This window comes from Macrotis lagotis, chromosome 2 (assembly GCF_037893015.1).
Source record: "Macrotis lagotis isolate mMagLag1 chromosome 2, bilby.v1.9.chrom.fasta, whole genome shotgun sequence".
Classification (NCBI taxonomy): Eukaryota; Metazoa; Chordata; class Mammalia; order Peramelemorphia; family Peramelidae; genus Macrotis; species Macrotis lagotis.
Window position 1 is genome coordinate 39873129 of NC_133659.1, and position 18067 is coordinate 39891195.

An 18067-nucleotide genomic window follows, 5' to 3' on the forward strand; every position below is an offset into this window, starting at 1 on the left:
AAACTGACTGTATCCCAGCATGGGGAAAAGATTTTCATAACTCTTGAGAACTGTAAATATAATTAGAGAGAATATAACTCAGCCAGAAGTGATGGACACTCATGACTAGTCCATGAGACTGCTATCCAATGAGAAGAAACTGGTTGTATCCCTATTTGGGAGAAAGACTCCAATAACTCTTGAGAATTGTAACTCGATTAGAGAGAATATACTTAGCCAGAAGTGATGGATACCCATGATTTTCTGTGACTCAGAATGATTTTAAAACACTACCTCCTTAAAAAGGGAGACAGGAAAGAGACTGGAGGGGACTGAATGGGGTGACTCTCATTACATAAAAAGGTACAAAAGACCTGTTGTAAGAGAGGGGAAGAAGGGAGGAGATTTACCTCTCGAGTATTAAAAGGGGAAAAGGGGAGGGGGGATGGAGACAGGAAGGGGGGAGAAAAGGGGGAACTAACAGAAGAAAGGGAAGGGAAAGGGGTAAGAATGGGGAGGGGTGAATAAAGGAGGGCAAACACACTGAAGGTGGTGCTATTCAGAAACAAAATACTGGAAAATATGGATAATGTGTAAAAGGGGAGAAATACAATCAGAGGGAAGAGAGCATGGTGGGCATTAAAGAGTTAGTAATTATAACTTTGAATGGGAATGGTATGAACTTCCCCTTAAAACGTAAGCAAATAGCAGAGTAGATTAAAAACCAGAATCCTACAATATGATGCTTACAAGAAACTCATTTGAAGCAGAGAGATACATATAAAGTAAAATTAAGAGGTTGGAGCAAAATATATTTTGCTTCAGCTGAAGTGAAAAAAAAGCAGGAGTAGCAATCCTTATCTCAGCCAAAGCTGCAAAAATAGAAGGAATTAGAAGAGATAAGGAAGGAAACTATCCTCCTAAAAAGGTATCACAGACAATAAAGTGACCTTCAATACTGAATATGTATGCACCCAATGGAATAGCATCCAAGTTCTTAGAGGAGAAATTGAAAGAACTACAGGAAGACACAAAAAACAAAACTCTACTAGTGGGAGACCTTAACCTCCTGCTGATCTGATTTGAATACATCAAATCATAAAATAAATAATACAATAGACCTATGGAGGAAACTGAATGGGGATATAAGGTAATATACTTTTTTCCTGCAATACCATGTACTAAGACATAAAAACCTAATGATCAATTGTAGAAAGGCAGAAATAGTGAAAACATCTTTCTCATAATGCAATAAAAATCATATGTAATACTGGGCCAGGGAGATATAGACCCAGAACTAATTGGAAACTAAATAACCTCATTTTAGAGAATGAGTGGATCAAGCAACAAATTATAGAAAGAATTATTATTTCATCCTACATAATGACAATAATGAAACAACATACCAAAACCTATGGGATTCACTCAAAGCGACTGTCAGGGGATATATTATATCTTTAAATGCTTACATGAATAAATTAGAGAAAGAAGAGATCAATGAATTAAATATGCAGCTAAAAAAATTAGAAAGAGGGGCGGCTAGGTGGCGCAGTGGGTAGAGCACCAGCCCTGGAGTCAGGAGTACCTGAATTCAAATCCGATCTCAGATATTTAATAATTACCTAGCTGTATGCCCTTGGGCAAGACACAACCCCATTTGCCTTGCAAAAACCCTAAAAAAAAAAATTAGAAAGAACAAATTGAAAATCCCCAATTAAATATCAAATTAGAAGTTCTAAAAATTAAAGGAAAAATTAATAAAATTGAAAGCAAAAAAGCTATTGAATTAATAAATAAAACCAAGAGTGGGTTTCATGAAAAAACCAATAAAACTGATAAACTTCTGGACATTTTGAATAAAAAAAACCCAAATTTCTAGTATCATAAATGGAAAAGGTGAACTCACCACGAACGAGGAGGAAATAAAAGTAAATACTTTGGAGTTATTTTGCCCAACTCTATGCCAATAAATTTGACAATCTAAGTGAAATGGATGAATATTTACAAAAATATAATTTGCCCAGGTTAAATGAAGAGGAGATTAAATACCTAAACAACCCTATCTCAAAAAAAAAAAAAAAATCAACAAGCCATCATTGAACTTCTTAAGAAAAAATCTCCAGGGCCTGATGGTTTCGCAAGTGAATCCTATCAAACATTTAATTGGTTCTAATTCTATATAAACTCTTTGGAAAAAATAGGTGAAGATGGAATTCTGCCTGTTTCTATGATACCAATATGGTGTTAATACCTAAACCAGGAAGAGTTAAAACAGAGAAAGAAAATTATAGACCTATCTCCCTGATGAATATAGATGCAAAAATCTTAAATAAAATCTTAGCAGCAAAATGAGTACAAGTTATCACTAGTATAATACATTATGATCAAGTAGGATGCAGGGTTCAATATTAGGAAAACTGTAAGCATAATTAATTAGATCAATAACAAACCTATCAGAAATCATATAATTATATCAATAGATGCTGAAAAAGCTTTTGATAAAATACAGCACACATTCCTACTAAAAACACTAGAGAGTGTAGGAATAAATGTACTGTTCCTTAGAATAATAAGCAACATTAATCTGAAATCAGCAACAAGCATTATGTAAATGAGGAGAGGCTAGAGGCATTCCCAATAAGATCAGGGGTGAAAAAAGGATGCCCATCATCACTACTGCTATTCCATATCCTATTAGAGATGTTAGCTTCAGCAATAAGAGAAGAAAAAAAAATTGAAGGAATTAGAATTGGGGAAGGAAGAAGACAAAACTATCACTCTTTGCAGATGACATGATGGTATACCTAGAGAATCCCAAAAATATCATTTAAAAAACTCCTGGAAACAATTAGCAACTCCTCAACATTTCTATATATGACTAGTAAGATACAGCAGGAAGAGCTAGAAAGAGAAATCCCATTCAAAGTAACTGCAGACAATATAAAATACCTGGGGTCTATTTGCCAAGGCAGACTCAGAAACTTGTTGAAAACAATTACAAAACACTTCTCACACAAATAAAATAAGATTTAAATAACTGAGCAAACATCAACTGCTCATGGATAGGTCGAACTAATAGACAATTCTACCAAAAGTAAATTACCTGTTCAGTACCTTACCAATCAAAATTCCAAAAAACTACTTTAATGAGTTAGAAAAAGTCCTTATGTGAATTCATATGGAGAAATAAAAAGTCAAGAATTTCCAGGGATTCAATGAAAAAAAGTGCAAAAGAAGGTGGCTTAGGGCTACCAGATCTAAAATTATATTATAAAACACTAGTCATCAAAACTGTCTGGTATTGGCTAAGAAATACAGTGGTGGACAAGTGGAAAAGACTAGATGCAACAGCAATGAATGATTATAGTAATCTGCTGTTTGATAAACCCAAAGAGTCCAGCTATTGGGATAAAAACTTTTGATAAAAACTGCTAGGAAAATTGGAAGTTAGTATGGAAGAAACTTAGATTAGACCAATACCTCACAACCTATACCAAGATAAGATCCAAATGGATACAGGATTTAGACATGAAAAACAGTATCATAAGCAAACTAGAAGATCAAGGATTAGTCTACCTGTCAGATCTATGGAAAAGGAAGCAGTTTATGACCAAGGAAGAGATGGAGAACATCATTAAAACACATTAGATGATTTTGATTACATTAAATTAAAAAGTTTTTGCACAGAGGAAACCACTGTAACTAAGCTCAAAAGAAATGTAGTAAACTGGGAAACAATTTTACAACTACTATTTATGATAAAGGACTCATTTCTAAAAATATACAGAGAACTGAGTCAAAGTTTTAAAAAAAACAATCCATTCCCCAATTAACAAATGGTCAAAGGATATACAAAGGCAATTTACAAATGAGGAAATCAAAGTGATCCAGTCATATGAAAAATTACTTTAAATCATTACTTACTAGAGAAATGAATGCAAATTAAAGCTTCTGTCAGACGGGCCATTATGACCAGAAAGGACAATGATCAATGTTGGAAGGGATGTGGGAAATCTGGGACACTAATACATTCTTGATAGAGCTGTGAACTCATCCAACCTTTCTGGAAAGAAATTTGGAATTACACCCAAAGGGCAACAAAAATGTGCATATACCCTTTGATCCAGCAATACCACTACAGGGTCTATACCCTGAAGAGATGATGAAAAAGGGTAAAAACATCACTTGTACAAAAATATTCATAGCAGCCTTGTTTGTGGTGGCAAAGAATTGGAAATTGAGTGAATGTCCATCAATCGGGGAGTGGCTTAATAAACTGTGGTATATGTATGTGATGGAACACTAATATTCTATTAGAAACCAGGAGGAATGGGAATTCAGGGAAGCCTGGAGGGATTTGCATGAACTGATACTGAGCTAGATGAGCAGAACCAGAAAAACACTGTACACCCTAACACCAACATGGGGGTGATGATCAACCCTGATGGATTTGCTCATTCCATCAGTGTAACAATTTGGGACAATTTGGGGCTATCTGTGATGAAGAATACCATCTGTATCCAGAGTAAGAATTGTGGAGTTTGAACAGAGACCAAGTACTATTACCTTTAATTTGGGGGGAAAAAAACCCTGATACCTTATTATGTAATCTTGCTATCTCTTATCCTTTATTTTTCTTCCTTAAGGATATGATTTCTCTCTCATCACATTCAATTTGGATCAATGTATACCATGCAAACAATGCAAAGACTGACAAATTGTCTTTTTTGTCCGGGGGGGGGGGGGGGGGGGGGAGCGGGAAGCAAGACGGGAAAAATTGTAAAACTCAAAATAAATTAAAAGGAAAAAAAAGAGGCCCCAAGAAAGTGGCTAAGAAAAGGGAGGGGGAGGTAAAAAAGGAGGAGGTGGCTTTACTTAGAAAAGTGAAGGGGGTTTCTTATGGAGAAAGAGAGAACTCGAGTACTAGAAGGGCCAAGGTGATTTAGGTGTTTGAAAAGTCTACTTAGTCTTCATTGAAATGGCAGGAATTGGAATCCCGGGGGGGGGGGGGGGGTGACTAGTATTTGAAGAAGTAACAGAGAACAGATTGGGGAAATTTTGAGGCAAATGTTAAAAATAACAGTAAATAGGGAAGAGATAGACTAGTGGTGAACTAAATAATCAGGGACACTGTAGTGGAGGGGCTCTGCCATAGGCAAGAGTCTTCTGTGACAGCTGCACTAAATGGCACTGTTCTGGGGCAAGTCATGCAAAGAGCGGAGAGCTGTTTAGAATAGATACCTTAAAAGCTTTAACTGCATGAAGAATACAGAGAAAAGGGTGATGATTGAAAAAGTCAAGGTCTAGTGAAGACAGAGGGGATATAGATAAGGCAGGGAATGAGGGAAGTTCTTTTTTGGGAAAGGAACACAAAAAAAGTAAATGTTAAAAACTGATGAATAATTTCTAGTTGAAGGGATGGCGAAGGGGGTTGGGGACAGGAAGCTACTTAGTTAACTGAAAGGGAAAAAAAAGAGGGAAGAATATATATACCCCAGATAAAAACAGGAGAAAAATAGATGAAACTAATAACTCAAAAGGGAAAGGGTCAACAAATGCGAAGAGTACATGATATAGAGAGAAAAGAGTAGATACAGGAGTACCTCAAAAAGATTAAAGTAAATGAAGGAAAATAATGATAATTATAGCCAAAGGGGGGATCAATCCCAACTTTAAAAAAAAAACAAAACCTTCCAATTTTAGAGACAGATGGAGGAAATACAAATCTACTCTATATTACTCTAAATGTGAATGGATTAAATAATCCAATAACTGGATAAGAAAACAAAGTTCTACAAATTGTTGTTGCTTACTGAAAACACATTTAAAAAAACTGACATACAAAAACAAACAGAAAAGAAAAATAATACCTTTGAAAATATAAAATATCCAAACCATGAGAAGATAAAACAGAAATCTTAAGTAACTAATTCTCAGAAAAGGAATTAGATCTAGTTGTTCAGGAATTATGAAAGGATAAATCTTGGTCCTGGTGAATTTCCAGGAGAATTTTATCAAAATTTTAAAGAACAATTATTATCTACACTTCAAATTATTCTCTGAAATTGATAAAGAGAGCACCTTACAATAATTCTTTTCAGACAAATATAGTCCTACTCCCTAAGTCAGGTAAAGGAGAAGATTAAAAACAAGAGAGAAAATTATAGACCAATATCAATAATACTGAATGAATAATTTTAAACAAAATTCTATTACACAGACTATCACAATTTTTCCAAGAAATCATTATGATCAAGTGGAATTCCTGTCATGGATACAAGAATGGTAGATTCAGAAAAAGTACTCGACAAAGTATACAGAGGACTGTAACATAGAATGCATCTATCAAAACCAAAAACGAGTCATAAGGAATGGCAATATACTAGAACTTTTCCAATAAATATGAGTAAAGCAAGGATATCCATCCTTTCCACTATTATTTAAGAGATTCCACTATTATTTAAGAGATTAAAAATCATCTCTGCAGGGACAGCTAGGTGGCGCAGTGGATAGAGAACCGGCCCTGGAGTCAGGAGTACCTGAGTTCAAATCCAACCTCAGACCCTTAATAATTACCTAGCCCTGTGGCCTTGGGCAAGCCACTTAACCCCATTGCCTTGCAAAAACTAAAATCATCTCTGTTGATGAAATTTTACTTGGAAAATCTATCAGAACCAACAAAGAAAATAAAAAAAATACATTCTCAAAAATCAACAATAATTCTATAAAAATGAAACAAGAAACAGTAATAGAGAAATCCTATCACAAGTAATTACAAAGTACATAAAATATTTGGGAATCAATCTCCCAAAGCATGCAAAAGACTTGTATAAATTTAATTACAAAGATGGAGGAATATTCAGAGCTAGGTCATGCCAATATAATAAAAATAACAATACTATAAAATCAATTCATGCTTTTAATCTTGTACTAATCAAAACTACCAAAGGGATAAAATAATTCATTTAGAAAAACAAAAGAGCTAGAAGTTCAATGAAAATGATGAAAATAAGTAAGGATGAAGAATAAGCAGCACTTCCACTACATTATTTTTTTTTTACTTTTTGCAAGGCAAATGGGGTTAAGTGGCTTGCCCAAGGCCACAGGGCTAGCTAATTATTAAGTGTCTGAGACCGGATTTAAACCCAGGTACTCCTGACTCCAGGGCCGGTGCTTTATCCACTGCGCCACCTAGCCGCCCCCACTTCCACTACATTATAAAGCAAAAGACACCATCAAGTATGAGTTTTTAAAAATTGAGAGATACATAATGGAAGTGAATTAAAAAAGGGAAACTGAGAAACAAAAGAACTCAATAATTCAAATATTTGATAAAGTGGAAAACAAACTCCCTAGGGAAAAATTCCCCATTTGATAAAAACTTCTGGGAAAACTGGGAAGCAATCTTGAAGCAGGCTTAGAATAAAACCTTACAATATATTTCTAAACACATAAATGACCTGAGCATAATAAAAAAAAACTTAGAAAAATAAAACAAAACAGATCATATACTTCAGAATTATGGGGAGGAGAGATTTTCTTAACCAAATACTTTGTAGAGCCAATTATCAAAGATAAAATAGATAACCTTTAATAACTTGAAACTAAAAGTTTCTTCACATAAGGAAAAAAAGCATCTTCATATTAATATATCTAAGATAAATAAAACACATCTATTTAACCCCCCCACACACAACAGATATATATTCCTAGATAAATGAGCAAAGGATTAAGAACAAATTGCTCTCAAAGAACAACAAAGTAGTCACAACCTAGAAAAAATGCTATCAATCACTAACAATAAGAGAAATGCAAATCAAAACACCTTGAAGTTTCAACTTATACCCTGCAGATTGGCTAAAAATGACAAAAATTGGCAACAGTAAATATTGAAGAGATTGTGGAAGGAAAGTTAAGCTAATACAATGTTGGAGGAGCTATGATGTGGTAAAACCATTTTGGAAAGCAATTTGAAATTATATAAAAAAAGGATGTCCATGTCTTTTATATCATACTCTATTACTAGATTTTTTTCCCAAGGAAAGCCATTAATAAGGAAACAAATGTCCAGATATTTAAAATATATAAAGTACCATTTTTTTTGCTTCTGTAAAAAAAAAGGATGTTTTCAGATTTTTTTCAAATTGTTAATCACTTGTGTTGACTTTTTTCCTCTCTAAAAAATGCAATCTGTCATATGGGATGACTCAATGAAAGTGGTAAAAGGAACTAAACAAAAAAAAATAACTTATTAAAATTGCTATTACTGTCCCAGTTTGCTATCATTTCTAAGTTGTCATCTCATTTGCAAATCCAGCTTACTCTGCTATTCACAATTAGATGGGAATTTCTGTTTCTCCTCTCTGTTGCAATTTCATAAATCTGCAAGGTCCTGTTTGGATTGTGAACTCTTGTAATTGTGTAAAACATTTCAATATTTGTCATTTTGTATGAGACGACTTGAATAAAAGAAAAAAAATCAAAATTAAAACTAGCATGCTTCAGTCTGCATTCAAATATTCTTTCGTGGGAGGCAGGCAGAGCACTTCATCATGAGTCCTTTGTATTGAGACTAGCCAAGTCATTCACAATTCTTCATTGAATAACACTGCTATTACTGTGTACAGAGTTCTGATTCTGCATCAATTCATATAAATCTTTCCAGAATTTTCTAAAATCATTCTAGTTTTCATTTCTTATAGCACAGTAATATTCCAACACAATCATATACCACACCTTTAAACTTCTTTTTCATGTAAATTTTGTGAAGTTGTGACTGCTTGCTGACAAGAGTATGCATGTAAAAATGAATGAAAAATCATTTCTTAAATACTTAAGTTGGTTCAAAGTCCCTGTTCACTTTCTGAACAGAAAATCACAAAGTTTCTGATGAAAAGGTTAAAAGGGTCTTTAGAGTGCCCTCATACAATTCTATTTTAATGTCATTTTCATCAACAAAAATATTTGTCTCTGCTGGTGAGTCATCTGACAATGCCCAAGACTTTAATGGCTAAAACTTCTTTCCTTGGATCTTTAGGTGTTGTTGTTACAGACCTGCTGAAACAGTAGCCAGCCTGCATCTCCCCCACAGAATCGTGTCCCTGGACGATGGCTGGGATGAAAGCAGTATAAGGAGGAGGATAGATTTTGGTGTGGGGAAGAAAGGTAGGTCCCTTTCTCCAGTGTGATTATTCCTCACTCAATGATGGCTTCAGGGTTGGTATCCTACCTCTCTCCTTCAGGGTATTTTTCTGCTTCAAGTAGGTTGCCTTATTGCCTCATAGGTGGCAACTGGTTTGCAGATGGTTGGTTTGACTGGTTCTCTCTCTCTCTCTCCATGTTAAGTTGTATTGTTGATAACTGCTAGTGGTGGAGTGAAAGCAAGGCCAGTGATTTGGGGGTAACTGCTACTTTTAGGAGTTTTGTTCCTACTTTCTTATGTGGAAGTTGGTGTTGGTAAGAAAGATTGGCCCATCTTTCACCGTGACATGAGAGTTCAACTCGATTACATTTTGAGGGGTTGAGTTGGACAGAGGGGTGAGCGGGGCTATGGGACATTGCTTCTCCAATAAACTTACACATCTAGTCCCTTTACTTATATATTGCTATATTTAGATCTATATATATCCACATATATCACCCCTAAACACACATATTTTCCCCAAACCTCCATCTATAAAATTTCTATCAGAAATTGTGTTATTCCAGGATTTTCAGTTACAGAGCATTATCAGACGTCTTATGTCATCCTGAAGAAAATTGAAAACAGCAAAATTCAAAGCGTTTCATGATACATAGCAACAATATCAAACTCAAATAGAAAGACATCACTTTTGAAAACCACAAAAAATTATGTTGTACTATTATTTTTTTTATCATTTTATTATACAAATTTCAACTTCATTTTAATCTGGTACCCTCAGCACTGGGATATTTTGCAGTCATTCGAGGTCAGCAAGCCCCAATTTTGATAGCTCAACTTTCATTTAGACTCTGAACTAAACATTTTCCATAACAATGATAATGTTGGGGCGGCTAGGTGGCGCTGTGGATAAAGCACCAGCCCTGGAGTCAGGAGTACTTGGGTTCAAATATGGTCTCAGACACTTAAATAATGACCTAGCTGTGTGGCCTTGGGCAAGCCACTTAACCCCATTTGCCTTGCAAAAACCTAAAAAAACCCCCAACAATGATAATGTCTTTGGCAAGCAGAGGTCTATCCAGTCTATACTTTACTTGATATTAATAATTCAAAGGTTTGTAAACTGTAAAAGACTTGTGATGGAAAATGCCGTCCATATGCAGAGAATGAACTATGGAGTTTGAATGAAGACCAAAACTTATTATCTTCAATTTTTAAAAGTTATGTTATGTATCTCTTCCCCTCCCCCCCACCCAGTTTTCTTCTGCTTGGATCTGATTCTTCTCTCAAACATGTTCAATATTGATCTATATTTAGTAGGGTAATAAACAGAAAGCTTATATCAGATAGCTTTCTGTCAAGAGAAGGGGGAGAGGTGAGGGAGGGAGAAAAATTATAAAACTAAAAACTGTAAAAAAAAAATGATTAGTAACAATTACCATTGCATGTAGTTGGAAAAACAAACAAATAAAATATTTTTAAAAATAATTCAAAGATTTAACAAAATTCTGTTACCTCATTCAACGAACTGTGGATTATTTTTTTAATACATGTATTGGAGACACCTTGTTGGAATAAGATCTTAAAAATAAAACTAACCCATTCTGTTCTATTTAAACAAATATTTTTCTATAGTCAATAAATCCAGATTCATTTCATTAACTGCTTACTGGATACTTCAGAAGGGACACTCTGAAGTGTCAAGAAATATCAAGAACTCATATCCAGAAGAGAACTCATTAGTTTTCCTCAGTCCCTCCCATCTACCTTCCCTACTTTTGTTAAGGGTACCCCATTCTTCCAGTCACTCAGATCCACAACTTCAGTCAGCTATCTCAAAAACATGATAAATTTATACTGCTAAGTACAAGTCTGATCAAATATATGATTCCTCTGCTTGGGGAGCACCCTTCTTGACTCTTAAAATGTAAAACTCCTCTTTGGGGCATTTAAAGCCCTTGATAACAGTTCCAACTCACCTTTTTCCAGTTTTATACATTATTTCTCTCCATCATTCAATCACACTTGCCTTTGAATAAGGATATTTCCATGCTAGGAATGTGTTTCCTCTTCACCTCTGCCACTTAGAATCTTAAGTTTCTTTCAAGATTCAGCTCAAATGCAACCTGCTTTCATGGGTCTTTCCCTGCTACCCACCCCCCACACACAAACTCACTCGGCAGAGATATTACAGGTTCAGTTCCAGACCACAACAATAAATCAAACATCACAATAAAGCAGTCACGTGAATTTTTTGGTTTCCCAGAGCATATAAAAGTTGTTTATAGTATACTCTATTAAGTGTATGACACTATCATATCTTAAAAAAAAAAAGTACACATCTTGAATAAAAAAATACTTTATTGCTAAAAAATGCTAACCATTACCTGAGCCTTCAGAGTTATAATCTTTGTGCTGGCAGAGGGCCTTGCCTCGATGCTTATAGCTGTTGACCGTTTAGGGTAGTGGTTGCTGAAGATTGGGGGTGGCAGTGGCAATTTCTTAAAATAATCCAACAATGAAATTTGTCCCACAAATTGCCTCTTCCTTTCACTAGAGTACTTACTTACTTATTGAGGCCACAGGCAGAATTATTCACTGGCCTCATTTTAATATTTTTGGGTCTCAGGAACCAGAGAAGCCCTGAGGAGGATCTCTAGGGAAGCTGAGTTTTTCCTTTACATCCCTGGGGCCTAGATCATGATAGGGCTTAACACATGCCTGCTCAGAACAATGAGACCACTCTGGAGCCACTTCCTGCAGACTAACTAGAATTCTGTTTCTCTACATCCAGTATCAGTGTGCAATGACATCTCTCTCTTCAGCTCCCTGGGAGCAAGTACATTCATGAACAGGGTAAAATAAATCTTCTGATTATACTCTATTTGATTCAAACACATAACTGCTTTTCAGTAACCAAACAACAACATCCAAACTAAGAACAAATTCAAATTTTAAGCACTTCTCCTCCAAGAGAGCAGATTTACAACCCCCCCCCCCACTTCAGCAAGGGGCACAATGGGCAGAAGACTGGAAGTGGGGTTAAGAAAAATGAAGTTCGGGGGCGGCTAGGTGGCATAGTGGATAAAGCACCGGACTTGGGAGTCAGGAGTACCCGGGTTCAAATCTGGTCTCAGACACTTAATAATTACCTAGCTGTGTGGCCTTGGGCAAGCCACTTAACCCCATTGCCTTGTAAAAACCTAAAAAAAAAAAAAATGAAGTTCAAATATAGCCTCAGACCTTGATCTGCTGGATAATCCTGCTGCTGATTTTTAAAGATTTAGAGATTCAAGACAGAAGATTCATCAAGGCCTCAAAAAGCGAAGGAATTTGCAGCTTTCTGGGAAGTTAAAATTGAACAGGATTTTATTATAGTAAAATATTTTTACAAGGTACACTGACCAAAATTAGTAAGAAAAGTAGTAAGCACCCTGAGAACCCACCATGTGGGGAGATAGGGAGGGAGGGAGGAAGGGATGGGCAGGCAGCTATGGACTTGGCTTAGTAAGACCACATGGTGAGGCCCATGATGCTCCAGGTGGATTAAGCAAGTACAAGAGGAAAGCCCCACCCTTCTGAATGGGAGACTGGAAGGGGCAAGAAAGCTCAGAGGGGTGGCACTTCCTGTTAAATACCCCTCTGTGGTAGGCCAGACAGAGGTGGCTCTTGGGGGGTGGCCTTACACTTTGGACCAGTAGCTTTCCATGGCCATCTGCTTACTGATCCTTCTTGTCCCAAGGTGTTCAATCCCCCAAATTCAACATGTCACTTCCTGCTGCACCATCATCCAGGCCAAAGTCAAGTGAAGGGGAAAATGGGGACAAGATAGACAGGATACAATCAACAGGGGGTCAGTTTACATCTCAAGACTGGGGAACCTCCGCCCATTTAACAAGATTCAACAGCATTAAAGCTACATTCATTATTCTTTACATCATTTCCCTGCATCAATCCCAAGTTACAATACCAGCACCTCAGAGGGTTGTTAGGAGGCACCAAGCCCAAGCACATCACAGGCTCTACATTTTAGTTACTGTTTTATTTAAATAAATATAGAATACGGCCAATACGAAGTAGATGCTTTAAAAATTGCTTATTTCCTCCCCTTTCATTCTTCCAATTTACTATTTCCCTACATAAAAGATGATAGAAGTACATGAAACTGCTAAAAATGTGATCTCATTTCTAACTTGTCCAAAGCAGAAATTAAACTATCTTTAATGAATGTCACATGTTTTCTTGACTTCTAGCCTTCTCCACCTTCCTGACCTGATGAACTCCCATTATCCTAAACTGTCCCCAAAGTCATTTAGGAAATTAAATTCATCTCTGATTTACTCTATTTCTTTCCTAACAGGAAGAAAAAAAGAGCTAATGTTAATTAAAACAGTTACTCACCCTAACTTTACATCTAATTGAAAAAATAATACAATTTTTTAAAAAGTAAAAAAGTTACTCATGATGACATATAGAAAAATAGAAACCACAAAATCCATTTAAAAACAATAAATTAAGAGATTAAATTCGGTTATAATACAAAATGAATCATGTTATAGCAAATCATAATGCATTGCATTTTGTGTGCATAAATTTACTTCGAAGAAATTAAATGATAATTAATTTCCATGAGTTCCCCATTTGATTGTTTAAAATCACTAACTTTGGGGGAGGGGTAATTAAAGGACACAAAACAAACTATGTAACCCTTTCCATAAACTAATTCACTTACTTTAAAAGTTCAAGAACAATCTGAAAAACACTTTTGATGCACAGGGAGATTCATCATTTAGAGCTTCTTAATAAGAAAAGGCTGTTAAAGAGTATTGGATGTACTTGATCAAACAGTTGAAAATTCAAGGCTGAAGTTCAAGGTATATTAAAGGTTTGAAGATTCAGGTCTGGGAGTCCATGTGTATGGAGGTGATAACTGCAATCATGGAAGTGCAATGAGAAACAACCTATCTTATCAATGCCTCAGAATTTGTTTCTTGAAAAGGCCTATAATATCAGCTTAATTTTTCTATTACCAAGGCAGAGGTGGTGTGTTTAGATTTATAATTTCCTGGATAGTATAACCTAGGTGCCTATGGACAGACTTGAGTTCAGATGATTACTATCTGTGTAACCTTCAGCAATTCATTTAACCTTTGTCTAATTCAATTTTCTCCTTTGTAAAATGGGGATAATAGACAATACCTACCAGGATTGTTGTGAGGTTTAATGAGATATTTGTAAACCATTTTGCAAACCTTAAAGAGTTAAATAAATGATGCTATTATTATTTGTGATTCAAGAGCATTCTCTGCTAAATGGCTATTTTGGTGCTCCTTTAAAGTATCATCAATGAAAGGAAGAGTACAGCTAGGCAGTACAGCCCATAGACAGCTATGCCTGGAGTCAAGAAAAACTAAGTCCAAATCTGGCTTAAAATACTCCTTAGATATGTGTCCCTGAGCAAGTCACTGAACCCTATTTACCTCAAGTTTCTCACCTGTAAAATCAGCTAGAGAAGGAAATGGCAAACTATTCTGGTATTTTTGTATGAAAACCCCAATATGGTCATGAAAAGTTAAGACACAACTGAAAAATGACTAAGCAAAAAAAAAGGGGGGGTTCTTTCTATTCATATCCTTTACTAATAATTCAAAATGCTTCCAGTTTCTTCAAAACAAAAGGGCAATTTACATATTTCCCTTAACTAAGTTTCTTCATGGTAATTAATAGACCAATCTAAAACTAAGATGCATTAGGGGATATTTATTCTAAACTCTACAATTTAAAAAAAAATTAACATCTATTAGTATAAGAGATTACTGTTTTCTTTAAGATATGTATTAACATTTTAATGTATGCAAAATTCTAAGCATAGGAATTATTTTTTCACTGCTTTATTAAATCAGAAAGTCCTAAATAGTGCCTAATAAATTACTCTCTCATACAACATTAAGCATTTAATGAAATAGAGGATTTTCAAGTATTATTGCTGAAAAAGACAGCTGAATAGAAAATTTAGCATTCAAATAGAAGACTCAAGAAAAGCATAAAAAGGCAGCTAGGTCGCGTAGTGGATAGAGCACCAGCCCTGGAGTCAGGAGTACCCGAGTTCAAATCCAGCCTCAGACACTTAATAATTACCTAGCTGTGTGGACTTGGGCAAGCCACTTAACCCCATTGCCTTGCAAAAAAAAAAAGCACAAAAAGATAAATATGAATTTTTAAAGGGATTCAATACAGTTAAACTATTTACATTATTATATGGGAAGATGATATATGTAACCCTAAGAACTGTTCATTATAAAGGCAGTCCAAAGAAGTCTACATAGACAGAGGACGTGAATATGAACTGATTATGTTGGGATGATCTCCAAACAATAAAAACAAAACAAGGAGTAAGAAGGCTGGATGCACTAGGAGAAAAAGGGAAAGGAAGAATGGGGAAATTTTCTCACTCAAAAGAGCACACAAGGGGCAGCAAGGTGGCTCAGTGGATAGATAAGAGCACCAACTCTGGAGTCAGGAGAACCTGAGCTCAAATGTTTCAGATACTTAATACCTAGTTGTGTGATCTTGTGCAAATCACTTAACCCCACTGCCTTGCAAAAATCAAAAAAAGGCACACAAGAAAGAATTTTATACTGGAGGACAGTAGTGGTGATGGGATAGTGCACTGTGGCAGGAAATATTTAAATTTCACTGATATTGGCAATAGTTCAAAAACACTCAACTGGATATGGAGGAGGAGGGATCATAGAAGGAAGGGAGCAGGGGCAGCTAGGTGGCGCAGTGGATAGAGCACTGGCCCTGGAGTCAGGAGTACCTGAGTTCAAATCCCGCCTCAGACACTTAATAATAATTACCCAGCTGTGTGGCCTTGGGCAAGCCATTTAACCCCATTTTCCTTGCAAAAACCAAAAAAAGAGGGGAGCAATCAAAAGCATAACAAATTTTTATGGAGTGACTGGGAAAGGGGGAGGGGGAGCCAGAGAGAGAGAGAGAGAGAGAGAGAGAGAGAGAGAGAGAGAGAGAGAGAGAGAGAGAGAGAGAGAGGAGAGAGAGAAACACAGAGAGGGAAAGATGAACAGAAGAAAATAGGATAGAGGGCAATGCACAATTAGTAATCTTAACTGTGAATGGGATGAGTTCACTCATAACCAGAAGCAGAATGGATTAGAAACCAGAATCCAACAATATAAAAAGACACACACAGAAATTAAAGGGTTGGAGCAAAATCTAACAATCATCAGCTAAAGTGGAAAAAAAAAAAGGCAGGAGCAGCAATCATGAGCTCAGAGAAAGCAAAAGCAAAACTAGATCTAATTAAAAGAGATAATCAGAGGAACTTGATTTTGCTAAAACGGTATCATAGACAAAGAATCAACAAATTTATGGCAAGTTTTTATCAAAGTTTTCATTTCTTAAATGTATAAGGAACTAGATAAAATTTACAAAATTATGAGCCATTCCCCAACTGATTAATGGACAAAGAGTAAACAGGCAATTTTCAGAAGAAGCAATCAAAGCTATACAAAAATGCTCTAAATCACTATTAATCAAAGAAATAAAAATTAAATCAACTCTGAGGTATCACTTCACACACTATCAGAAATAACAAATGGTGATGGGCTGATAAGGAAAATTAGGCAAAAACTAATAAACTGATGGTGGAGCTATGAGCTGATCCCACCATACTGGAAAACAATTTGGAACTCCTCGAGTCAGGAGGACCTGAGCTCAAATCTGGCCTCAGACATTTAATAAACATCTAGCTGTGTGATCTTGGGCAAGTCACTTAACCTCATTGCCTTGCAAATAGGGTTATAAAACTGGGCATATTTTTGATCCAGCAATAATACTAATAGATCTAAACCTCAAAGAAAAAAGACCTATACAAAAAAGTATTTATAGCAGCTGTTTTTTGTGGTGGCAAAAAAAAAATCAGAAAATGAGGGGATGTTCATCAATTGAGGAATGACTGAAAAAGTTACAGCATATAACTGTAATGAAATAATATTGTGCTATAAGAAATGACAAATGGGGTGGTTTCAGAAAAACATGGTAAGACCAATATGAGCTGATGCTAAGTGAAGGTAAGAACCACAAGATCAATGTAACAGCCATGTTGTAATGATGATCAACTATGAAAGGTAGGGCTATCTAACCAATATGATTCAAGACAATTACAAAGGACTCACGATGAAAAATGCCATCTACCTCAAAGAGAAAGAACTGATGAACTTGGAGTGCAAACAATAACAGTTTTCTCACTTTCTTTTTTATACTAGTGAAATGACTAATAAAGTTTTGTATGATTTAACATGTATAATTGATATATTGCTCGTCTTCTCAGTGAGTTGAGAAGGAGAGAGTATTTGGAACTAAACATTTCAAAAGATATTACTATCAAATAAATTTTTGAAAAAAAAATCACTAGCAAACAACTAGAAAAAGAAATTATTGTGAAGCAGCATAGCTTTGTCAGATTAATCTCATTCCCATCCCACCCCTCCTCCCAAGATTAATAAGGAAAATGTATTGTTTGCTTAGATTTTTAACAAAACTTTAAAAAAAAGTCTTGGGGTGGCTAGGTGGCACAGTGAATAAAACACCAGCCCTGGAGTCAGGAGTACCTGGGTTCAAATCTGGTGTCAGACACTTAATAATTACCTAGCTGTGTGGCCTTGGGAAAGCCACTTAACCCCATTTGCCTTGCAAAAGTCTTTCATCCTATCTTCTTCAGAAAAAATGAGAGAAATACAGGCTGCTGTTTACGGTCATCTTACAAAAGAATATCTCCAGCAAAGTATCCCTGGCATTCTGTACATAATTTCTGTCAATGATCTGGATAAATAAATTTATACAGCAAAATTTGTAGATGACATAAAAAAATGGAAGAAACATTTGAGGTAACTGATGACAGTGATGATTCAAAAAGATCTTTAACTC

General features: G+C 35.6%; 1 protein-coding gene across 2 annotated transcripts in view; it reads right to left on the reverse strand.

Annotated features, from left to right (window-relative positions):
- Positions 1-18067, reverse strand: part of PKN2 (protein kinase N2) — a 160537-nt gene that overhangs the window by 92749 nt on the left and 49721 nt on the right. The gene's annotated exons all lie outside the window — the stretch shown is intronic.